This window comes from Rutidosis leptorrhynchoides, chromosome 8 (genome assembly GCF_046630445.1).
Source record: "Rutidosis leptorrhynchoides isolate AG116_Rl617_1_P2 chromosome 8, CSIRO_AGI_Rlap_v1, whole genome shotgun sequence".
Lineage (NCBI taxonomy): Eukaryota > Viridiplantae > Streptophyta > Magnoliopsida > Asterales > Asteraceae > Rutidosis > Rutidosis leptorrhynchoides.
Window position 1 is genome coordinate 191,728,687 of NC_092340.1, and position 23,012 is coordinate 191,751,698.

At 33.0% G+C, this 23,012-nt stretch overlaps 1 pseudogene; it reads left to right on the forward strand.

Annotated features, from left to right (window-relative positions):
• Positions 1 to 13,174: 13,174 nt before the first annotated feature.
• LOC139862523 (14-3-3-like protein) lies at positions 13,175 to 14,890 on the forward strand (annotated as a pseudogene).
• The last annotated feature ends 8,122 nt before the right edge of the window (positions 14,891 to 23,012 follow it).

Genomic DNA, 23,012 nt, shown 5'->3' on the forward strand with positions numbered 1-23,012 from the left:
CTACCTATATGTTGGCAATGCGCTATGATCTGGTTCTGATGAACTTGCCAATCTTCAAATGCTCTCTGTCTAGCATTTTCGTATTCCTGAGAAGCTATAAACCTATGCATTTCTTGCATCTCATTCCCCCCTCCTACATTACCTTGTTCCTGGTTTCTCTCCACCTGTGGATGTCTACCATTGTATCGTACTGCGGCGTTATTTCGCCGCTTCAAAACTTTAGCACCATGGTATACATTTAAACCTATAGTGTCGCGGGGTTCCGGCTCTTCTAGTAATAATCCCCCCCGACTTATATCCACACCGAGATATTCACCAATCAAAGTAATAAAAATACCACCTCCTATTATGCTATGTGGACGCATCCCCCGAACCATAGCTGATAAATAATAACCCACACAATATGGTATACTTACAGCGCTGTGTGGGTCTCGAATACACATATGGTAAAACAAATCCTGTTCATTTACTTTTTCTTTGTTCTTACCCCTTTGTGTAATCGAATTAGCTAAAAACCTATGTATCACTCTTAATTCGGCTCTATCTATATCCAAATAAGAGTAGTTTCCCCCTTTGAAACGGTGATGGCTTGTCATTTGACTCCACACACCGTGTGTATCAAAATTCTCATCTATCTTTCTACCGTTTAGTATCAATCCTCTACAATCGGCAGACGCTAATTCCTCAGGCGTATATATACGTAAAGCCTGAGCCATGTCCAGTAAAGACATGTGGCGCATCGAACCGCCTAACAAAAATCTAATAAAAGAACGATCGGTTAAACTAGCTACCCGATCATTCAACTCTATACTACATAACAACTCTTCACACCATACTTTATATACAGGTCTGCGTATGGTGAATAAACATATCCAGTCATTAAAAGAAGAATTACCATACCTCTGTACAAGTAATTCCCTAATTGGCCCGGCCAATTCTACAGCTTCTAAGGGTCCCCATTCTATGACCCTTGGTACCTCAACAACCTTGGAATGAAGAGTATGCAAACCCCGTTGATATTTTGGATAATCTATCCAAAGTCTGTCAAATCGCAGGTTCGGGTGCAACTGTTCCAAGTGCATATCTGAAAAGGTCATGACTGGATGAGGTACATCCTGCTTGTAGTAGTTATCTACCTCCTGTTGTTCCAAGTTCTCAGCAGGAGCATGGCGGGCTTGGGATGAAGATTCACCCCTTTCATTCTGCAAAACACATCAAACACAAATTTTGTGCATCCAAATATGCATTAGTGTCAGCAAAATCATCAATCAAAATAATTACAATGACATTATCAATTTATATCAAACTTAAGCTTATTTTCACATTTTTATCAAATCTACACTTTTTCAAATAAGCATATACGAAAATTTTCGCCAAGTTCATAAGCATTCAACTCAAATAACATGTCAAAATAATCATTACTAGCAAATAAACAAGTCTCAAATGGCATTATCTTTCAAAAATCAAGTTCATGAATTTTGGACTTGAAAAAGTCCACTTTAATTCTCAAAATCATGTTTAGGCTCAAAGTTTGGATCATTTAACTACCTAGACATGTTATACTACTCAATTTAGCAACAATTCATGACAAAAATCGGCCATAACCTGTTTATATCAAAAAGCCCCAAATTGCTCAAGAACACAAACCCTAGATTATTCAAAATTTGAAGTTTAAGGCTTCTAATCATGTTAAACAGCATCAATCTAGGTTATACAAGCATAATACATAAACAATTTAAGTCTAATTACACTAAAAATCATCAAAATCAAATTGGGGAAAAATAGCTCAAGAACACTAAAATTCGAATTAAATGGTGTTTAGGTGTAGAAATTTACCGTTTTTCTTGAGTAGTTCTTAGATATCATCCTTTTCAACATTATTTTAGCAAAAAATTTGGTGATTAACGGTTAAAAATTGAGATTTTTGGGGGTGATTTTCGGGTTTTTTCGCAGTTATTTTCGAGCTGTATGTTTCTGTTTTGTGTGTGGGGGAGTGACTGATCGTTCAGCTATTTTATTTTATTTTTCTGGGTTTTGGTCCCTCCGCGACTCGCGGAGGTTTTGCACTGCAAACTCCGCGAGTCGCGGAGTTTACCCTTTTTTTTTTTTTTTTTTTTATAATCTTTAACTTATAAAACAATTAAGAAATTAATTTTAAAATTTTGTTTCCCTTGTTATTTAGGACGAGGTTGTTTTAAAAGCTAAGATTTTTGGGTTTTTTCAATGTTTTTGGCATACTTTAAATCAATAAGATTAAAAATAATGATAATAAAAGCTCTCGTCCCTCCCTCGGGTAAAGCAATTTCGGTTCAAAGACCTAGTCTTCAACTTACGACGAATTTTAAAAATCATATTCTTAACTTAATGAGATAAAGTAAATTTTTGTTTTTAAATTCACACAACTTAAATATAAAATTCAAAATTAAAAATTCACACCAAACTCAAAATTTAAAATGCATAAAATTAAAATTTCATATTTTAAAAATTAAAAATTCACACCAAACTTAATTTAAAAATTCATATTTCATACCAAACTTATATTAATTTTTCAAATATTTACAATTTAAATATATTGTTTTTACAAAGTTTACAATATTAATTTAAGATTTAAATATTAATTTTAAAAACATGGTAAAAATAAAATTAAAAATCTTTTTGTCTTTTTATCCCACTTTAATCAATCAAATATTATCAAAAATATGCGCCCCTCTTTTCGGTAAAGTAATTTCGGTTCCAAGACCTAATTTAACTCATGACGAATTTTTGAAATATTTTGGGTTGATTGATTAAAGATATTTATACCTTAAGAATAAACGTTAAATTTCGCAGTGATGTAATAAATTTTTGAATGATATCAATAATTTCGGTCGCCAAACCTAATTTTATTTAATACCAATTTAATACTTTTTAGCGAACAAATTAGCGTTTATTTTCAAAAGGTTAAAAATAAAAATAAAAATAAAAACTGTACAGACATATCTGTGGAATAGATTTCTTAGTTATATGATCTATTATATTCATAAGATAGTCGGTTTAATTGGTTTTCCATGGCTGCATAGGCGTAACCTCGAGCATTCATTGTCTTTTCTTCTAAACATATGAACGGTCCGTCTCTGCATAAAGTAACAAATTCGGTATTTGAATAGGTTTGATTATTTGAACATTTACCTCCATGTGACCATTTTCCGCATTTGTGACATCGTTCTAGGTGTCGTGCTCTTCTTTTCGCTGCGGATTTTGATTTTCCTTTACCAAATTGTAACTTATTATCTTCGCATCTGGATCCTTTTCTAACTCCGTCCATTCTTTCTCTGATTACTGATACTAATTCACTCGGTAGTATGTCATTATTTCTTTTAGTGATCAAAGCGTGTAGCATTAGACCATGGTTTAATTCACAGGCAGTCTTCATTACGTAAAAACCTAAAAAAAATAAAAATTCAGAATGGGGGGAGAAGACTAGTTCTTTAGGGTCTGCTAGGGAAAGACCATTCGTGTTCCATTTTCGAGAACTACACGAAAACAGACAATCTAACTCTAACAGAAATACATATTATCCTTTAAAGACTTGATTCTCCCCACACTTAGTTAGCTGTGGTGTCGAAATTGTGATTAACTTCGTTGTCGACTTCCATCGGACCATGTATGTAATGTTTAACTCTGTGACCATTAACTTTAAATTCAATCCCATTTGAATTTATTAATTCTATCGTTCCGTATGGGAAAACTCTTTTGACTATGAATGGTCCAGACCATCTTGATTTCAATTTTCCAGGAAATAGCTTGAATCGTGAATTGAAAAGAAGAACTCTGTCTCCTTCTTTGAATTCTTTTGAACTTCTGATTCTTTTATCATGCCATTTCTTCGTTCTTTCTTTATAGATTAACGAATTTTCGTATGCTTCATGTCTTAATTCTTCTAATTCGTTTAGTTGACTTAATCGTAGACGTCCGGCTTCATGTAAATCAAGGTTACATGTCTTCAAAGCCCAAAATGCTTTGTGTTCAATTTCTACTGGAAGATGACATGCTTTTCCATAAACAAGTCTAAAGGGTGTGGTTCCAATTGGAGTTTTGTAGGCTGTTCTAAAAGCCCAGAGTGCATCCTCCAATTTAATGGACCATTCCTTCGGATTTGATCCTACGGTTTTCTCTAGAATACGTTTTAAAGCTCGGTTGGTATTTTCAACTTGTCCACTTGTTTGTGGATGATATGCGGTGGAGATTTTATGAGTTACTCCATATCTTTTAAGAACTTTCTCAAGTTGATTATTACAGAAATGAGTACCCCGATCACTTATTAAAGCTTTCGGTGTTCCAAACCTTGCAAAAAGACGTTTTAAAAAGTTGACTACAACTCGTGCATCGTTAGTTGGGAGAGCTTGTGCTTCCGCCCATTTAGATACATAATCAATGGCTACGAGTATATATAGATTATTATGAGATTTTGGAAATGGACCCATAAAGTCAATACCCCAAATGTCAAATACTTCACATACTTGGATGACATTTTGTGGCATTTCATCACGTTGACTTATTTTTCCGGCCCTTTGACATGCATCACAGGATTTGCAAAGAAGGTGTGCGTCTTTGTAAATTGTAGGCCAATAGAATCCAGCTTCATAAACTTTTCTTGCTGTTAGTTGAGGCCCATAATGCCCTCCTGTTGGTCCTGTGTGACAATGGTTTAAAATTTTACTAGCTTCATCTCCAAATACACATCGGCGTATTATTCCATCGGGACAACTTTTAAACAGATGTGGATCTTCCCAGAAATAGTGTTTTATATCACTGAAGAATTTCTTTCGTCTTTGGTACGATAATCCTTTTTCAAGGAATCCACAAACTAAGTAGTTTGCATAGTCTGCAAACCATGGGATTTCTTTATAATCTATCTTCAATAGATATTCATCAGGAAAGTTGTCTTGTATGGCCGATTCATTCAGAACTTCTAATTCGGGATTTTCAAGACGAGAAAGATGATCAGCGGCGAGATTTTCTGCTCCTCTTTTATCTCGGATTTCAATATCAAACTCTTGTAAGAGTAAGATCCAACGGATTAATCTTGGTTTAGCATCTTGTTTTGAAAATAGGTATCTAAGAGCAGAATGGTCGGTATAGACCACCGTTTTTGCTAGAACGAGATATGATCGAAATTTGTCAAAAGCAAAGACAATAGCAAGGAGTTCTTTTTCAGTAGTTGTATAGTTCGTTTGTGCTCCTTGTAATGTCTTACTAGCATAATATATAGGTTGAAATCGTTTTTCAATCCTTTGTCCTAAAACGGCTCCCATTGCAAAATCACTTGCATCGCACATTAGTTCAAATGGTAGATTCCAATTTGGTGTTATCATGATTGGTGCATTAGTGAGTTTTTCTTTAAGAATATTAAAAGATTTGATACACTCATCTGAAAAGATGAATGGCACATCCTTTTCTAGGAGTTTATTCATAGGAGTGGCAATTTTAGAAAAATCTTTTATGAAACGTCGGTAAAAACCGGCATGCCCTAGAAAACTCCTAACTCCTCTAACATTGGTGGGATGTGGAAGTTTAGCAATTACATCTACTTTAGCTCTATCCACTTCAATTCCTTCTTTTGAAATTTTATGTCCGAGAACGATGCCTTCTTTAACCATGAAATGGCATTTCTCCCAATTAAGTACTAGATTTGATTTTTCGCATCTAATTAGCATTCGTTCCAGATTAACTAGACATGATTTAAATGTATCACCGAAGACTGAAAAGTCATCCATGAATACTTCCATGCATTCTTCTATCATGTCATGAAAAATCGCCATCATACACCTTTGAAAGGTTGCAGGGGCGTTACAAAGTCCAAATGGCATGCGTTTGTAAGCAAAAGTACCATAAGGGCATGTGAATGTGGTTTTCTCTTGATCTTCGGGTGCTATTGGAATTTGAAAATATCCGGAAAATCCATCTAGAAAACAATAGTAACTATTTCCGGCTAATCTTTCCAACATTTGATCTATGAAAGGTAAGGGAAAGTGATCTTTTCTGGTGGCGTCATTTAATTTTCTATAATCAATACATACACGCCATCCTGTTACAGTCCTAGTAGGAATAAGCTCATTTTTCTCATTTGTGATGACAGTAATGCCACCCTTCTTAGGTACGCATTGAACTGGACTTACCCATGGACTATCAGAGATTGGATATATCAAACCTGCATCTAGCAGTTTAATAATCTCTTTCTTAACTACATCTTGCATATTAGGATTTAGTCTTCGTTGACGTTGCACATACGTTTTATGACCTTCTTCCATAAGGATTTTATGTGTGCAATACGAAGGACTTATTCCTTTAATATCATGAATCTTCCATGCAATGGCTGGTTTATGAGCTTTCAACACAGAAATGAGTTGTGATTTCTCATTTTCAGTAAGAGAAGACGATATTATTACAGGTAATTCAGATTCACCATGTAAATAAGCGTATTCCAAATGGTTTGGAAGTGGCTTTAACTCTAATTTCGGAGGTTCTTCTATCGATGATTTATATCGATATCTGTCTTCTTCTTTTAGCATTTGAATTTCTTCTGTTGTTGGTTCATATCCATTAGCTATAAGTGTAGCTAACATTTCAGCTTCATCAATTGGTTCATTACCTTCTCCTAAAGAACATTCTCCTGTTCCTTGTAATTCTGGAAATTCTTCTAATAATTCTGCATGTGCATCTATAGTTTGAATATAATAACATGTATCATCTGCAGATTGTGGTTGTTGCATTGCTCTATCAACTGAAAAGGTAACACTCTCATCCTCTATACTTAGGGTCAGTTTCTTACCGAACACGTCTATCATTGCTTTAGCCGTGTTTAAGAATGGTCTTCCTAATATGAGAGGAACTTGAGAATCTTCTTCCATGTCCAAAACAACAAAATCTACTGGAAATACTAAAGTACCAACTTTAACTAGCATGTTCTCCATTATCCCTCTAGGATATTTTATTGATCTATCGGCTAGTTGTATGCTTATTCTGGTTGGTTTTAATTCTCCAAGGTCTAGTTTAGCATATAGTGAATACGGCATTAGATTTATACTAGCACCTAAGTCTGCCAATGCTTCTATTGAACTAAGACTACCCAGAAAACATGGAATTGTGAAACTTCCTGGATCAGATAGTTTTTCTGGTATCTTATTCAACAGCACTGCTGAACAATTAGCATTCATAGTAACAGCCGAGAGTTCTTCCATTTTCTTTCTATTCGTGATTAGATCTTTCAAGAATTTAGCATATCTTGGCATTCCTGAAATTACATCAATGAAAGGAAGATTTACATTTATCTGTTTAAACATATCCAAGAATTTGGATTGCTCGGCTTCAAGTTTTTCCTTCTTCATTTTACTCGGATAAGGAAGTGGTGGTTGGTATGGTTTAACATAAGGTTTATCCTTAACTGTGTTATCTTCATTAACCTTTTCAACTACCGGTTCTTTTTCCTTATCTTGATCAGGTTGTGGTTCTTGTGGAGTAGGAATAGTTTCATCAGAAGTTACAGGTATTTCAGGTGGTTTAAGTGTTGTACCACTTCTTGTGGTAATAGCTTTAGCTGTTTCATTCCGGGGGTTAGCATTTGTATCACTAGGTAGACTTCCCGGTTTTCTTTCACCTATTAACCTTGCTAGGTTACTCACTTCTTGTTCCAGATTTTGAATAGAAGCTTGTTGATTTCTAAATGCTTGAGCATTTTGTTCATTGGTTTGTTTTTGAGATGTGAAAAACTGCGTTTGAGTTTCAACTAGCTTCGTCATCATATCTTCTAAATTCGGCTTTTTATCATCGGTTTGTTGTGGTGGTTTGTTTTGAAAATTCGGTCTTTGCTGATTATAAGTATTATTGGATACTTGTTGATTGCTAGGACCTTGTTGGTTGTTGTATGGAATATTTCGGTTATAATTCTGGTTTTGATTGTAAATCGGTCTTGGCGGTTGATAATTATTCTGATAATTATTTCCAGGCCTTTGGTTTATGTATGAAATATTCTCTCTTTGTTCCATTGTTAATTCAATACTGAGACAATCTTTTGTCAAATGTGGTCCTCCACACTGCTCACAACTAATTCGTATAGCATGAATATCTTTAGTCATCTTTTCCATTCGTCTCTCCACAGCATCTATCTTTGCGGAAATGGAATCTAAGTCATGGCTAGAATCGGCTCTAGCTGCTTTAGATGATCTAATGATATCTTTTTCTTGGTGCCACTCATGTGAGTGGGAAGCAGTGTTATCAATAATTTTGTAAGCATCAGTTTCGGTTTTCTTCATAATAGAACCACCAGCTGCTATATCTATGTCTTTTCTTGTAGTGATGTCGCATCCTCGGTAGAATATTTGTACTATTTGACAGGTGTCTAAACCATGTTGCGGACATCCTCTTAATAACTTTCCATATCTTGTCCACGCCTCATATAGAGTTTCATTTGGCTTCTGTGTGAACGTAACAATTTCTGCTTGAAGTCTTACGGCTTTAGATGCAGGAAAGAATTGTTTAAGAAATTTGTCAATTAAAACATCCCATGTATCAATCGCTCCTTCAGGTAACGATTCCAACCAATCTTTGGCTTCTCCCTTTAAAGTCCAGGGAAATAACATGAGATATATCTGTTCATCCTCCACTTCTCGGATTTTAAATAGTGTGCAGATCCTATTAAAGGTACGTAGATGTTCATTTGGATCTTCCTTCGGCGCACCACTAAATTGGCATTGATTAGTCACCATGTGTAGAATTTGTCCTTTGATTTCATAATCTGGCGCATTAATGTCTGGATGAGTAATTGCGTGACCTTGGCCAGTGCGTTTAGCTCTCATTCGGTCTTCCATACTTAAAGGTTCCAGATTCTCCATAATTGAATTTGTTGAATCGGTATCACTGAATGATTCTGATTTAATAGTTCGTTCCTCAACAATCTCTGTTTGAATGATTGGTGGTTCCGGAGGAAAGTTTAATGGTTCAGGATCTACGAACCGTTCCTGAATATTTTCTGGATTCTCAATTGTGAGGTTGGGTTCAAAAAAATGGATTATCGGAAATTTGAACTGAAGTACTTGGTCGACTGGATGACGATTCTAAAGAAAAATCAACGGCGGTTATATTTGTTAAACGATGTCTTGATCGAGTTACAGGTGGTGAACGTACAAAAGGTGATGAACGTCTTGCTCGGTGCATTCACAGAATATCCTATTAGTTTTTAAAAGGAAAGAAAAATTATAATAAGTTATCCAATCAATAGACTTTTCTGATTTTGCCCACGTTTCGAATAGCCAAAAGATGCAGCAGAGGGGCAGGATTCGTTTGGTCTCAATATAATTGAGGACTGTTTGGCTCCAATAACCCGGTCCACGTACAAATCCAACTATTACTACGAACCAGAAAATTTTGATGTCTATTAATTTAACCACTTAAAATAAATTTTCGTAATTTTAAGAAATTTAGATAAGAAGTAGAATAAAAATTTATGTCCTAAAAACTAGAATGGCGAGAAATAAGAGAGAAAAAGAGTTCGTCGCAAAAGGTTGAAAAAGAAAAAAATGGTTGAAAAATAAAAGGTGACGGAAAAATAAAAGAAACTTATCAAAACTTAAAAATATTTAACTAATTTAACCTTATTACTACAACTAACTTAAAATTATAATCGCAAATTGATATTACTAATTGGAATGATAATTGATACATAGTAAAAGGTCTAAAAATATTAAAGCTTACAGGAAAAACTAAATCCCAAATGGAAATAACTTAAAAAGAAACTAAAACTTAAAAAGGCGTCGCAAAATTCTAAAGCACCTAATTCTTAGTTTAAAGAAAAAGTACTTAAGGAATTCTACGGCAAAGCCTAAAAATCTAGGAGTAAAAATAACTATAGCAAAAACTAAGTTTAAAATTAAATATGAGCTAAAAAATACAAATATTACGCTACAACGATTAAAAAGGGACAAAATATAAAAATATACAAAAAGTTGTAAAAAGTACAATTTTTATAAAAAAAATATTATTTTTATATTATATTTTAATAAAACTATTAATTTTATAAGTTTATTAAACTTATTTATACTAAATACATTAAATTAAATAAAAAGTAAAATTAAAATTAAAACTAATAATAATAATAATAATAATTATAATTAGGTTAAATAATAATAATTAATTAATAATATCCGTAATTAATGCTCGATTAGGGCTTCCTTGTCGCCTGTCAGAGTAGCTCCGCGAGTCGCGGCAAATAAGAAGAAAACCCCGCGAGTCGCGGGGTTCAGGAATTCAGTTGACAGCTTTGTGTTTTTACGCGTTTTTCTTTATTTTTTTTTTATTTATTTTTTTTTTTCTATTTTATGTTTTCTGTTTTTAATTTAAATAAACGATTTTAAAATAAAACTTATATTTTTATAAACTAAAATAGAAATAAAGAAACTTATAAAACTTAAATATTTACAAAATCTTAAAAATACATATATTTATGTTTTTCTTTTTATATTTTTGAATAATTAAAACGTATTTTTACAAAAGCGAATTTTTAATAAAAGTAACTAAAAAATTTTTTTATATTAGCGTTGCGCTTCCGGCGTTTAAGAGTTTTTTTTTCCCCGGCAGCGGCGCCAAAAATAACTTGATGTCGAACGAGGTGTATATAAAATAGTTTATATTTTACTAGGAAAAACTATTAAATACGATACAATTTTACACAAGATATTTATTTATTTATAGAATGGATATACTTAAACCTTGCTACAACACTTATAGGCAGTGTACCTAATCGTACAGTAGTGTAGTTTTTAGTAAGTCCGGTTCGTTCCACAGGGAAATCTTTAAACAAAGCTCAACGCTATATTAGTTTACTTTTATAAAAATACAAATATATATAAGTAATATTATTATTATAAAGGGGGGTTTTTACCGTTTAATGACCGGTTTGTCGATTTTAAGACTTTAGTCGCAGTTAAAACCTAATGTAAAAAAAAAAAAATTAAATACAAGACTTTAAATTAAAGCGTAAAGTAAATAACGATAATGAAATTGCGAATAATAAAAATGCGATAAAATAAAATTGCGATAATTAAAAAGTACGATAATTAAAAGTGCGATTAAATAACAATAAATAAAAGTGCGATAATTAGAAGTGCAATTAAATATAAAATAAAGGAAATTAAATATGAAATAAAAGAATTATGCTTATTTAAACTTCCGTAATCATGATGTTTGACGTGTTGATTTTAGTTTTATGCCCATGGGTTAATTGTCCTTTGTCCTGGATTATTCAATATGTCCGTCTGGTTTTTGTCCATAACAGTCCATCAGTCATAAATATAAATTGCAAGTGTCCTTGTCAAATTATTATTATACCCGAAGATAAATATTCCAACTAATTGGGGATTCGAATTGTAACAAGGTTTTAGTACTTTGTTTAATGAATACACCAGGTTATCGACTGCATGTAAACCAAGGTTTTACTACTTTGTTAACAATTACACCAATTACCCTTGAATGTAATTTCACCCCTGTTTTGATTATTCTAGTGGCTATTAATCCATTCCCGTGTCCGGTTAAATGAACGATTATTCGTACATATAAATACCCCGCCCATCGTGTCCGATCGAGTGTATATGGTAATTTATAGGGACGCCCAATTGTAAATCTTTATATTAACATTAACAAACTTTCATTTAATTAAACAAATATAAAGCCCATTAATAGCCCATAGTCTAGTTTCCACAAGTGTCGTTCTTTTATCCAAACCCCAATTATGGTATAAAGCCCAATTACCCAATTTTAGTAATTAGCCCAACATCATGATTACTTCGTTTTAAATAAGCATAATAATAACTTAGCTACGAGACATTAATGTAAAAAGGTTGAACATAACTTACAATGATTAAAAATAGCGTAGCGTTACACGGACAGAATTTCGACTTACACCCTTACAACATTCGCTAACATACCCTTATTATTAGGATTTAAAATTAAAATTAAAATTAAAATATAAATTATATATATATATTACGTATATATTGAGAGAGAGATGAAATAAGATATGAAATTTGATCAGAATTCGGTTGGCTTTATAGCCAGAGTTGAAAATTGGGGCTCCGCGACTCGCGGCAAAATGCCCTTAAAACTCCGCGAGTCGCGGAGATATATTTACAGCTCACACCCTTGGAGTTTCTTGCTGCCGACGGTTTTTAATATATATATATATATAATATATATATAATTAATATAATTAATTATATATTATATTATATTTATATACATAGTTAACTTGTAATTTTTAGTCCGTTGCGTCGAGCATTAAGAGTTGACTCTAGTCCCGGTTCCGGATTTTCGAACGTCCTCGCGTACAATTTAATATCTTGTACTTTGCGTTTTGAATCTTGTACTTCTGTAATTTCGAGACGTTTCTTATCAATAATTGGAACCTTTTTGATTGTCTTTTGTTCTTTTGAGCTTTTTGGTCGTTTGCGTCTTCAATTCGTCGAATCTGTCTTTTGTCTTCACCTTTTATTATTTAAACGAATATCACTTGTAAATAGAACAATTGCAACTAAAAGCTTGTCTTTCTTGAGGAATAATGCTATGAAATATATGTTCGTTTTTAGCATTATCATGAAGGTACTAATGTCATTTATAAAATAATCATATATTGGATTTAACCAAATTTGTAAATTCATACGTCTTTTAACTCGTAAAATAAATAAATTAAAGTTTAAATTTATTTTTAATTTAAATGAAATTTAAAATTAGATTAATTAATAGTTTTAGAAAGAGAAAATACGTATACATACGGACGATATTGGGAATAAGTCATTAGACTTGTTGTAGCGGTGGAGAAAAACAGCGTGGGAGGGTGATGTGCCTCTCGTATCGAGGCGTGGCTAGAAGGGTGAAGAGGAGCGTGCCTGAGCCCTGCAACGGGGATGGCAACGGTGTTGTTTACTTTTTTTTTTGTAATTTTTTATTAATTTAAAAATATTATTTTATATCACTTTTAATACGTAACCCAATTATATTTTAACACATCATCATAGTCTTAGCCCACACCAAAAACCCACACCAAAAATCCCACCACCACTACTCTATAAAAACAACTCATCCACCCTAGTTTATCAAAAAAGTATAAAATGCAAACCACGCATTCGACCCACGTTCCCAACCAGTACAAGTGCTCTTGTAGATTCAGGAAAAAAGAATCCTTTCTCAAAACCCCCCACTCTCTGTGTATCTCTGTATCTATCTATATCCATCTCTCCCTTTTACCAAAAAATTGCTCAAAAATCATCGACGATAACCGCCCAAACACACTCTCTCACACACACACACACACAGCAATGGCCGCTGGATCATCTGACCGCGAAGACAATGTATACATGGCAAAACTCGCAGAACAAGCTGAGCGCTACGAAGAAATGGTTGAATTCATGGAAAAAGTGGTTGTCGCCGCTGACGGCAGCGAAGAACTCACTATCGAAGAACGTAATCTTCTCTCCGTCGCGTACAAAAACGTGATCGGTGCAAGGAGAGCTTCGTGGCGTATAATTTCATCGATCGAACAGAAAGAGGAAGGTAGAGGTAACGAAGGACACGTGTCGACGATCCGTGATTACAGATCTAAGATCGAGACCGAACTATCGTCGATATGTGACGGTATTTTGAAGCTTCTAGATTCGAAGCTGATCGGATCTGCTTCCAGTGGTGATTCGAAGGTGTTTTATTTGAAAATGAAAGGTGATTACTACTGGTATTTGGCTGAGTTTAAGACTGGATCTGAGAGGAAAGAAGCTGCCGAGAATACTTTGTCTGCTTACAAAGCTGCTTAGGTTAGGGTTTCTATTTTGTGATAGATTTATGTATTTATATTTTGTAATTGTAACATACTCTACTTATTATTATATCATGTTAGCTCGATCAATAGGCTGTTAATCACTAGTTAAATTTGAATTATAATTTACTCAGATTTTTGATATTAGTTTTGATTCGATTTTAGCGTTTTACCTAATTTTGAGTAATTGTAAATTGCACGCTGTTCTCATTTCAGCTCAACTTTTATGCTGTCTTTGCTTAATTTGTTTATAGTTATCCCAATGTGCGAGTTTAGTTGCGTATTTCTGCTCAATTGTGTGCGTGTGTGTGTGTTCCAACTCTATATGTAAAGCATTTAGAAATGTATGAGAATAAATTTGTGGTTGCAGGATATTGCTAATGGGGAACTGGCTCCCACTCATCCCATCGACTTGGATTGGCATTAAACTTCTCTGTGTTTTACTATGAGATCCCGAATTCTCCTGACCGTGCATGTAACCTTGCGAAACAGGTGATAAATGCGTTGTATGTGTATGGTTTATGTTTTTAGATTCACCTGTTGTAAATATAGATGTGAAGTTGGCTGATGTTTTTATTGCGATCTCCTAGGCTTTTGATGAAGCTATCGCAGAATTGGATACTTTGGGAGAGGATTCTTACAAGGATAGCACCTTGATCATGCAGCTTCTTCGTGATAACCTTACTTTATGGACTTCAGATATGCAGGTGTTTGATTTACTTTGATTATTCATATGTTCTTGATGTTTTAATCAATCTATACTAAGCCAATTCATGTATTTACATATATATGTTTTTTTCCTTTGTTTTATATGCAGGATGATAGTGCAGAGGAAATTAAAGAAGCATCCAAGGCCGACGAGCAACAAATTTAATTTGCTCAAGACCTATTTATGGGTTGTAATTGTTTGCTTTTCGATTGAAAATGCCACTTGTTGCGAGTGTCTACTCTTTAGTTGTAGGAATAGTATGATTGTCTATCATTTGATTTGATTATGCTTAATTTGACTTCCATTATTGCAATACTTTCTAGGTTGTGGTTCTTATAAGTTTAATATTTCTGGTTAATTCATATAGATATAGATATGTTTGATATCCTCTTATTTGTGGTTAGTATAAATTATTGATTTGTCATATTTCATATTCGAGCTTGCCCCTTTCACTACACGTACTTCTGTTGTTTGAGACCTAAACCTTGGTTTGGCCTGCTACAATATTCATGGCTGAATGGTATTTTCAAAATTTTTACTGTATTCTTTTGTTGGCAGCAGTGCTTCAATTTATCTCAATTTTTTTATTTCAGTATTAGATAGATACAGATTGCTGTTCGAAAAAAAAAAAGTACTACGTATTAGATACAGATATACTATATTAATATAGTATATCTGTATCTTTTGACTGCTTTTCAGACAGCTATGAACTTAATGGCTTGTACGTTTTGTTAATTTTTTTTTTTTTTACTTTACGGTTGGATGGATTTATTTATTTATTTAAATTTTTTTTTTTTTTTTTGCCAAAATAACAAATATACTATAAATAACGGAACATTCATCGAATAATGAAGATCCTAAACCAATACAGATGACCAGGAACCGGGCTGGCTCGAAACAAGAAATCATCACAACTTGACAAACTCTCCAACCGAGCCAAACCACTACAAAAAAGTATAATAAACACTACCAAGATCCCAACGGATAACCTACTGCCATCGATGCAAATAAAATGAACACAAGCCGAAACGAATACAAAAAACACACTAGAACCTACCAAACCGATAAAACAAGGAAAGTGTATACAAAACCAACTTATGAAGTATCTTTACCGTCTCTCATCGGGACGATTTGTGAATCTGTCAACTTTAATAATGTGGACACCTTTACCTCTACGAGATTTGATATTGTACGAATCAACGTTGGAAGAAGAGCTACCAATCAATTTACCGGGGACACACGGAGGAAGGAGACCTTGATCCGCTAACTCTTGAAAGAATCCTATATTGCCACAAACCGAGGGACGACAATCTTGAGCTTCCATAAATGACTTTTGAGACGACAATATTGACTTTTGTGCCAATGAGGCCTTGCTTCATTGGTATCCATGTTTCATGGATTCGAGAATGACCCAGGTTCGAGTCTAACAACTAACAACTAACCTTGCCTTTCAAAAAAAAAAAAAAAAAAAAAAAAAATAAATGACTTTTGAATCGCATCACCACACTTCCAATCTTCGACGTTGTCTTTAAGCCTAAACGAACTCGAATATGAAGTACATTTCTCCTTCTTTCTCGAAGCCGGCCTCTCTTTGTTCTTATTTTCAGAATTACAACCTAAGAAAGATTCCCTCTTTGACAACTTTTTTAAACTTTCTAGTCTATCTGCAAAACAAGGATTAGAAACAACAGGAGTAGCATCGATTTCATCCCCTGGAATAGAATATGAATGAGCAATATAATTGGCATGTATATGGGCCAATGCAGGCCCAACAACAACAAACTCAACAGACCCAGAAGCAGCAGTAACTTTATGAAACCAGTGTTGTAAATCTTCCGAGATCTCCCCGAGATCTCGTTTTTAGAAGGCAACCGAGACGAGATGTTCTCTCCCGAGATTTCTCGGTCAACGGGGTCAAACTTAGTCAAAGCCACGATTTCTCGGATTTTCTTGCTAATTTGTAAGATTTTCTTGTAAAATTCATAATTTCCAAGATTTTCTCGCTCACATATTTTTGTAAAATCTCATAAAAACGTATATAAATATACATATATTTATGTTTTTATGTATACTTTTATTAAAAAAACTATAAAGTCAACGTCCGAGATCTCCCCGAGATTAATCCGAGATGCCGAGATCTCCCTAAAAAAAAGTCCAAACGAGATCGCCCGAGATCCGAATTCTCCAACCTTGTATGAACCTCAATATTGGCTTGTATTTGGGCCAATGCAGGCCCAACAACACGAGACTCAAACGAAGCCGAATCAGCAGCTTTATGAACATTAAAATCATCATGTACTTGGGCCAAAGCAGGCCCACCATCAGGATCCGTACTCAAACCAGAAACAGCAGCAGCAGAATCCATCGAGCCAAACCTCAAATCCAACCCATTAACAGCCACCCCCACCCTATTATTCTTATCGGAAGCTGAAGCATTAGGCGCGACAGATGGATTTTAGTAGTTATCATTATCTATATCTATTAGGGTGGTCATGATGCTATTTGATAGTTTTGGTGGATTCATAATATAGCTTTTTGAGCAAAATTGGTACACTTGAGATGAAATGGGAACTCTTCTAGGTTATGAATGCTTGTAAATAAATTGTTACTTGCAGGCATTTTATTTTAGTTAAGCTTTTAAATTCAATGTAAAATTGCACATGATCATTATATTTAAAAAATAATAATAATAATTTTAAAATCTCTCAACCTCTTGATTTTTTACTATATAAATATACCAAGTTAGGCAATTCTATAAGTTTTTAACAAAAAATTTGTTTAACTTTAATGTTGTATTCTCGCGTTTTTTTTAGAAAGAAAGAAAAGAAGTTGAAGGAAGAAAAAATTAATCATACATCCTTGACTTTTTTTTTAGGAATGAAAGGGGTAGAGACAAGAGAGGAGAGGGTTTGAAGAGGAGTACGCAGCTTTTTTATTTAGATTGTAATCGTGTTTTTTTTAGAAAGAAAGAAAAGGAGAAAGGAGTTGAAGAAAAAATTAATCATACATTCTTAGTTTTTTTTTAGGAAGAAAAGGGGTAAAGACAAGAGGAGAGGTTTTGAAGGAGAGTACGTAGCCTTTTTAATTAGATTGTAATCTTCTCAATTTTGAGAAGATATATTTTAAAGAGTATTTTATCTCTTGCAAGTGTGTTATACTTCATTATTCTTTTACTTCTCCCACGTACACAACAACAACAATACCCAATCCTGCATATGTGAGGTATGAGGAGGTGAGATGAAGACAATCCTTCCACTACCCTAGAATAGAAGAGAAGTCGTTTCTCTAACCATGAGTCGAAGAAAAAAAAATTCTCCACTCACAGGAAGAGAAAGTCATCTCTCTCTACTCAAGGGGTAGAGAGATTACTTCCGTGAGGACTTCCGGCCTAAAAATAGATAAATAAATAAATAAATAATTAATAAAAGTAAATAAATACATATCAATAAAAAAATAGAATTAAAAAAAATAGAACATAAAAAAAAGACAAAAAAGAAGAATAGTAAAACAATAAATAAAAAATGAGACGCCACGAGGATGGTATAAATCAAATTTCCATAGGTATTAAAGTCTGACCGGAAATTAATTCAGGCTTTAAGCGGCAGTTAAGTCGCCACAAAATCGACGATTGTTGTTGCCTCAAATAATAGAGCCAAAAGACCTTGTACACATAACTCGAAAGGCATGCCAAGTGAAAATTATTGTTCAAGTAAAGAGCCAACCACCCTTAACAAACCAAACACCACTCATGTACCTTTACGGTAGACATCCCCGAAGCCACACCGCTAAAAGAAAACCAACCAAGCTCAAAAGCAAAGAAGGTCTTCCTCCATCATAATGGCCCCAAGAAGCACCGAACGATGTGAGGCGCGCGCACACACACACCCCACCCCACCCACCCCCACACACCCACGCGTACCCACCCAGCCACACACACCCCCACACACATACCCAAAAACACACACATACACACACACATAAATACATACACCTATATACATACCTACATACATCCGTACATAAACATATCTACATATATACATGAAACATACTTACGTACATACATACATATATCCATACATACATGCATATAACCATACATACATACCATACATACCTACATAAGCATACAAACCTACGTAAGTACATATTACATATATACGTAGATTCATACATCCATACGTACCTATATAAGCATAAGTACATGAAAAAACGTACATCCATAATATATACCATGTCCCAGTGTTGTAAAAAACCCGATTACTCGCCGATTAATCCTCGATTAATCATTTTTGGGAGCAATCCGTTTCGATTTCTAAAAAACCGTTTAATTAAACGGTCAATGTCAATTGATGGATCAAAATCGAATTTGGTAATCAAAATCAGTCAAAGTAAAAAATTATTAACATTTTAACATGAATTTAAACTAGAATTTTATAGTTTTGAAGCAAAATTAACAATTATAGACAAATATGTTAAAAATTATCTTTATATTGATGGTTTTTTTCTATAGTTACACATATAATTTTTAAAATTTAATATTTAAATGTATACAGTACAATCCGATTAATCTCCGATTAATCCCCGAATTACCGATTAATCCTTCCAAAATCCTGACCGATTAATCCCCGAATAGCGAATTTTGCAACCTTGCCATGTCCTACATAAACATATGAACAAAAAAAAATACAAACATGCATACATATATACACACATACAAATAAACAAAAACGTAAGTACCTACAAAAGCAAACTAACATACATAAACATGCTAACATACACAAACATACATCCATAAACATACGTTCATACATATATACAAACAAACAAACAAACATACATGCATGCGTACACAAACATACAAAAAACTTGTGATCTGACACAACCCAAAAAAAGAAAAAAAAAAAAAAAAAAAAAAAAAAAAAAACTTACACGTCTACTACTAATAATAATATTACATAAAAATGATAGCAGTGATAATAATAATAATACTAATAATAATAATAATAATAATAATAATAATAATAATAATAATAATAATAATAATAATAATAATAATTATTATTATTATTATTATTATTATTATTAAAAGTTACTAAAAGTAGTAATAATATTAATATTACTAAAACTAATAATAATAATATTAGTACTTAGTAATAATAATAATAATAAATAGTAATAGTAGTAGTGGTAATAGTAAGAAGTAATAATAATAATAAGAGTACTATAGTAGAAGTAGTAGTAGTAGTAGTAGTAGTAATAATAATAATAATAATAATAATAATAATAATAATTGTAATAATAATATAAAATAATAATAATAATGGTAATAATAAATAATAATAATAATGGCAATAATACTAGTGATAATATTACTATCACAAATTAATAATAATAATAATAATAATAATAATAATAATAATAGAAATAATAATAATAATTTTAATAATAATAATATTAATAATAGTAATACTAGTCCTAATAATAATAATAATAATAATAATAATAATAATAATAATAATAATAATAATAATAATAATAATAATAATAATAATAATAATAATAATATAAAGCAACCCTACTCGACAATTCTTATTCTAGCCCTTCACGTTTCCCTATCATATATCATTGACCAACATTCTGATATGTACAACATGGCAGGTCAAATTGCCACCTTGAAGAATTTTCCTTTCAATTTGAGCGGTATCTTCTTGTCGCACAAGAGCCATTTCGATGCTTTCCACTTCAACCAACCTACCTTAATACGATGGGTATCGTCCACGTCTATCCTCCCCGATTTGTGGAGGACTGAGCCTAGATATCTAAACGACTCTTGTGGATGCAAGATCTGGTCCCCAATGCTGATATTCCCTCTAACATTTTATTCATCCCCAGTCCTGAAAAAGTCACACCTAAGATATTAATCAACATTTTAATCTACACTGTGTCATCCTTCCAAGCATTAGATGGTGTATTACCCAAGGTTTTTGGTTTTGTTAATGGGAAGATGTTTATGTAGTATTTTAGTATGCATCAGCTCTTAAAAAAATGTATTTATATAACCGTTTATATCTAATAATTTTTAATTTAATGATATTGTCATGATTTCTAAGGTCTTCGGAAAGGCACGAGTCGAAGGTATAAATTCTTCATATAAAATGTGATGTACAATGTTTATTCTCGAGGTTTTAATTTACGATTATTGAAACTAATTGATTTGTCGTCAAAGTAATGAGTGCAGGTTAAACTTCTCCACAAGCGTATACAGAGAAAACTAGGTTTAAAAAAGGAGAAAGAAGTTAAAAATTAAAACAATCATAGCAACGAAGACATATTATAATAATATGCTGACTGATTCTTTACGTACAGATTTGGAACAACGAGACAGTGTAGATTCGTGAAGGGGCAGTCACGCTGATGATCAGGGTATGTTACTAAATTGTTTATATAATATTTACTTTATATAGATGAGTACACATTTTGGTATGTGGGGTATTCTACTATAGCGTTTGTGTTTTATTTGTTTGTTTATTTAAGAAAGTTAAACAGTCTAGGTTAACAAAATTGTATGTTTTGATACTCATAGGGTTTGTCATTTGAAGTAAATAAGTTTGAGCTAAAGTTCTTAGAGCTTGACCCAAGCAAGGTAATTTCACACTACCCTTTTTGGTAAATTTTCCAAATAATCGTTGTGTTTTATGCCAGGCAGATCAAAATTTGATCGACTTAATTATCAAGGATTTTACACAGTGGAGAAGGATGACATATTGCTTTGTGTAGCATCTTCAAGGATTCATGGAGTATGGGTAACAGAGTTGTCCCCCATTGTAGCGACCTGACAAAATTGTCATTGACGGCGCCGTCTACTTAGATCCCGTTACGTGGTCATAAGTCTTTAAAACAACGTTTGACCAAAAATTTGTCGCATTCATTTCAGATGTAAAGATGTTTCAAGTTTACAAAAGTAGTTCAACGAATGGTTACATTACAACGTTTAACGTACAAATGAAATCTATGCGACACAGTTTAAAAGTCAAAAGATGCTCCATGTATGCATGTATACTCGACATCCAAACAAGTATAAAAAATAGTGAGCGGAAGCATGTATCACATATCATTCAAGGACCTGAGAAAAACATAGAAATCTGTCAACGAAAACGTTGGTGAAATCATAGGTTTAAGTAAGTAAGTGAGTAAGTAAAATGAACCACAAGATTTATAACGTTGAATTAATAGTAAACCATTCTAAAAATTGTTATCACGAGCATCCAATTATCAAGGCTTATGTGACGACCCAGAAATTTCTGACCAAATTTAAACTTAATCTTTATATGATTTAATGTTTCCGACACGATAAGCAAAGTCTGTAATGTTGATATTTCAAAAAACTTTGAACTGTGTTCATGTAATCAATTACCCTTCGACTATTCCCGACGATTTACGAATCATTATGTGTGTATATATATATATATATATATATATATATATATATATATATATATATATATTAAAATATTATATGAGTTAATTAATAATGTAAATAAAATAATATATGATATTAAAATAAACCGATTTAATTTAATTGTGGGGCTACTATTCGATTTTTTTTAAACCAACGAGGCCCCATGATGTTATTTGGGCATTAGGATAACTTGTTGGTTGGGCTTACTAATTGGGCCGAGATCAAACCTAAACAATTGGGTCACTAGGGATTTTAAGTGGGTTTAAATAATTTAATTGTTGGGCTATGTTCCTATTTATGTTGTTGGACTGCTACGTATGATCTCCTATACGTGACAATACGATCGATGATGATGATACCACATGATGATGAATGAAAATGATAAACAGACATGTAATGGTTATATACGTGTAAGCTGTATATTAAAGCAGAAGAAGCTAAGGCAGAGGAATGGTTAAGGGTGAGGGTGTTTAAGCGAGAGGTCTCGAGTTCGAGCCTGATAATGCTAAAAACGAACATATATTTCATAGCATTATTCCTCAAGAAAGACAAGCTTTTAGTTGCAATTGTTCTATCTACAAGTGATATTCGTTTAAATAATAAAAGGTGAAGACAAAAGACAGATTCGACGAATTGAAGACGCAAACGACCAAAAAGCTCAAAAGTACAAAAGACAATCAAAAAGGTTCCAATTATTGATAAGAAACGTCTCGAAATTACAAGAGTACAAGATTCAAAACGCAAAGTACAAGATATTAAATTGTACGCAAGGACGTTCGAAAATCCGGAACCGGGACCAGAGTCAACTCTTAACGCTCGACGCAACGGACTAAAAATTACAAGTTAACTATGTATATAAATATAATATAATATATAATTAATTATATTAATTATATATATATTATATTTATAAATAAAAAACGTCGGCAGAGAAAGACTCCAAAGGGGTGAGCTGTAAAAACAAACTCCGCGACTCGCGGAGTTTGAAGGCCAAAAAGGCCGCGAGT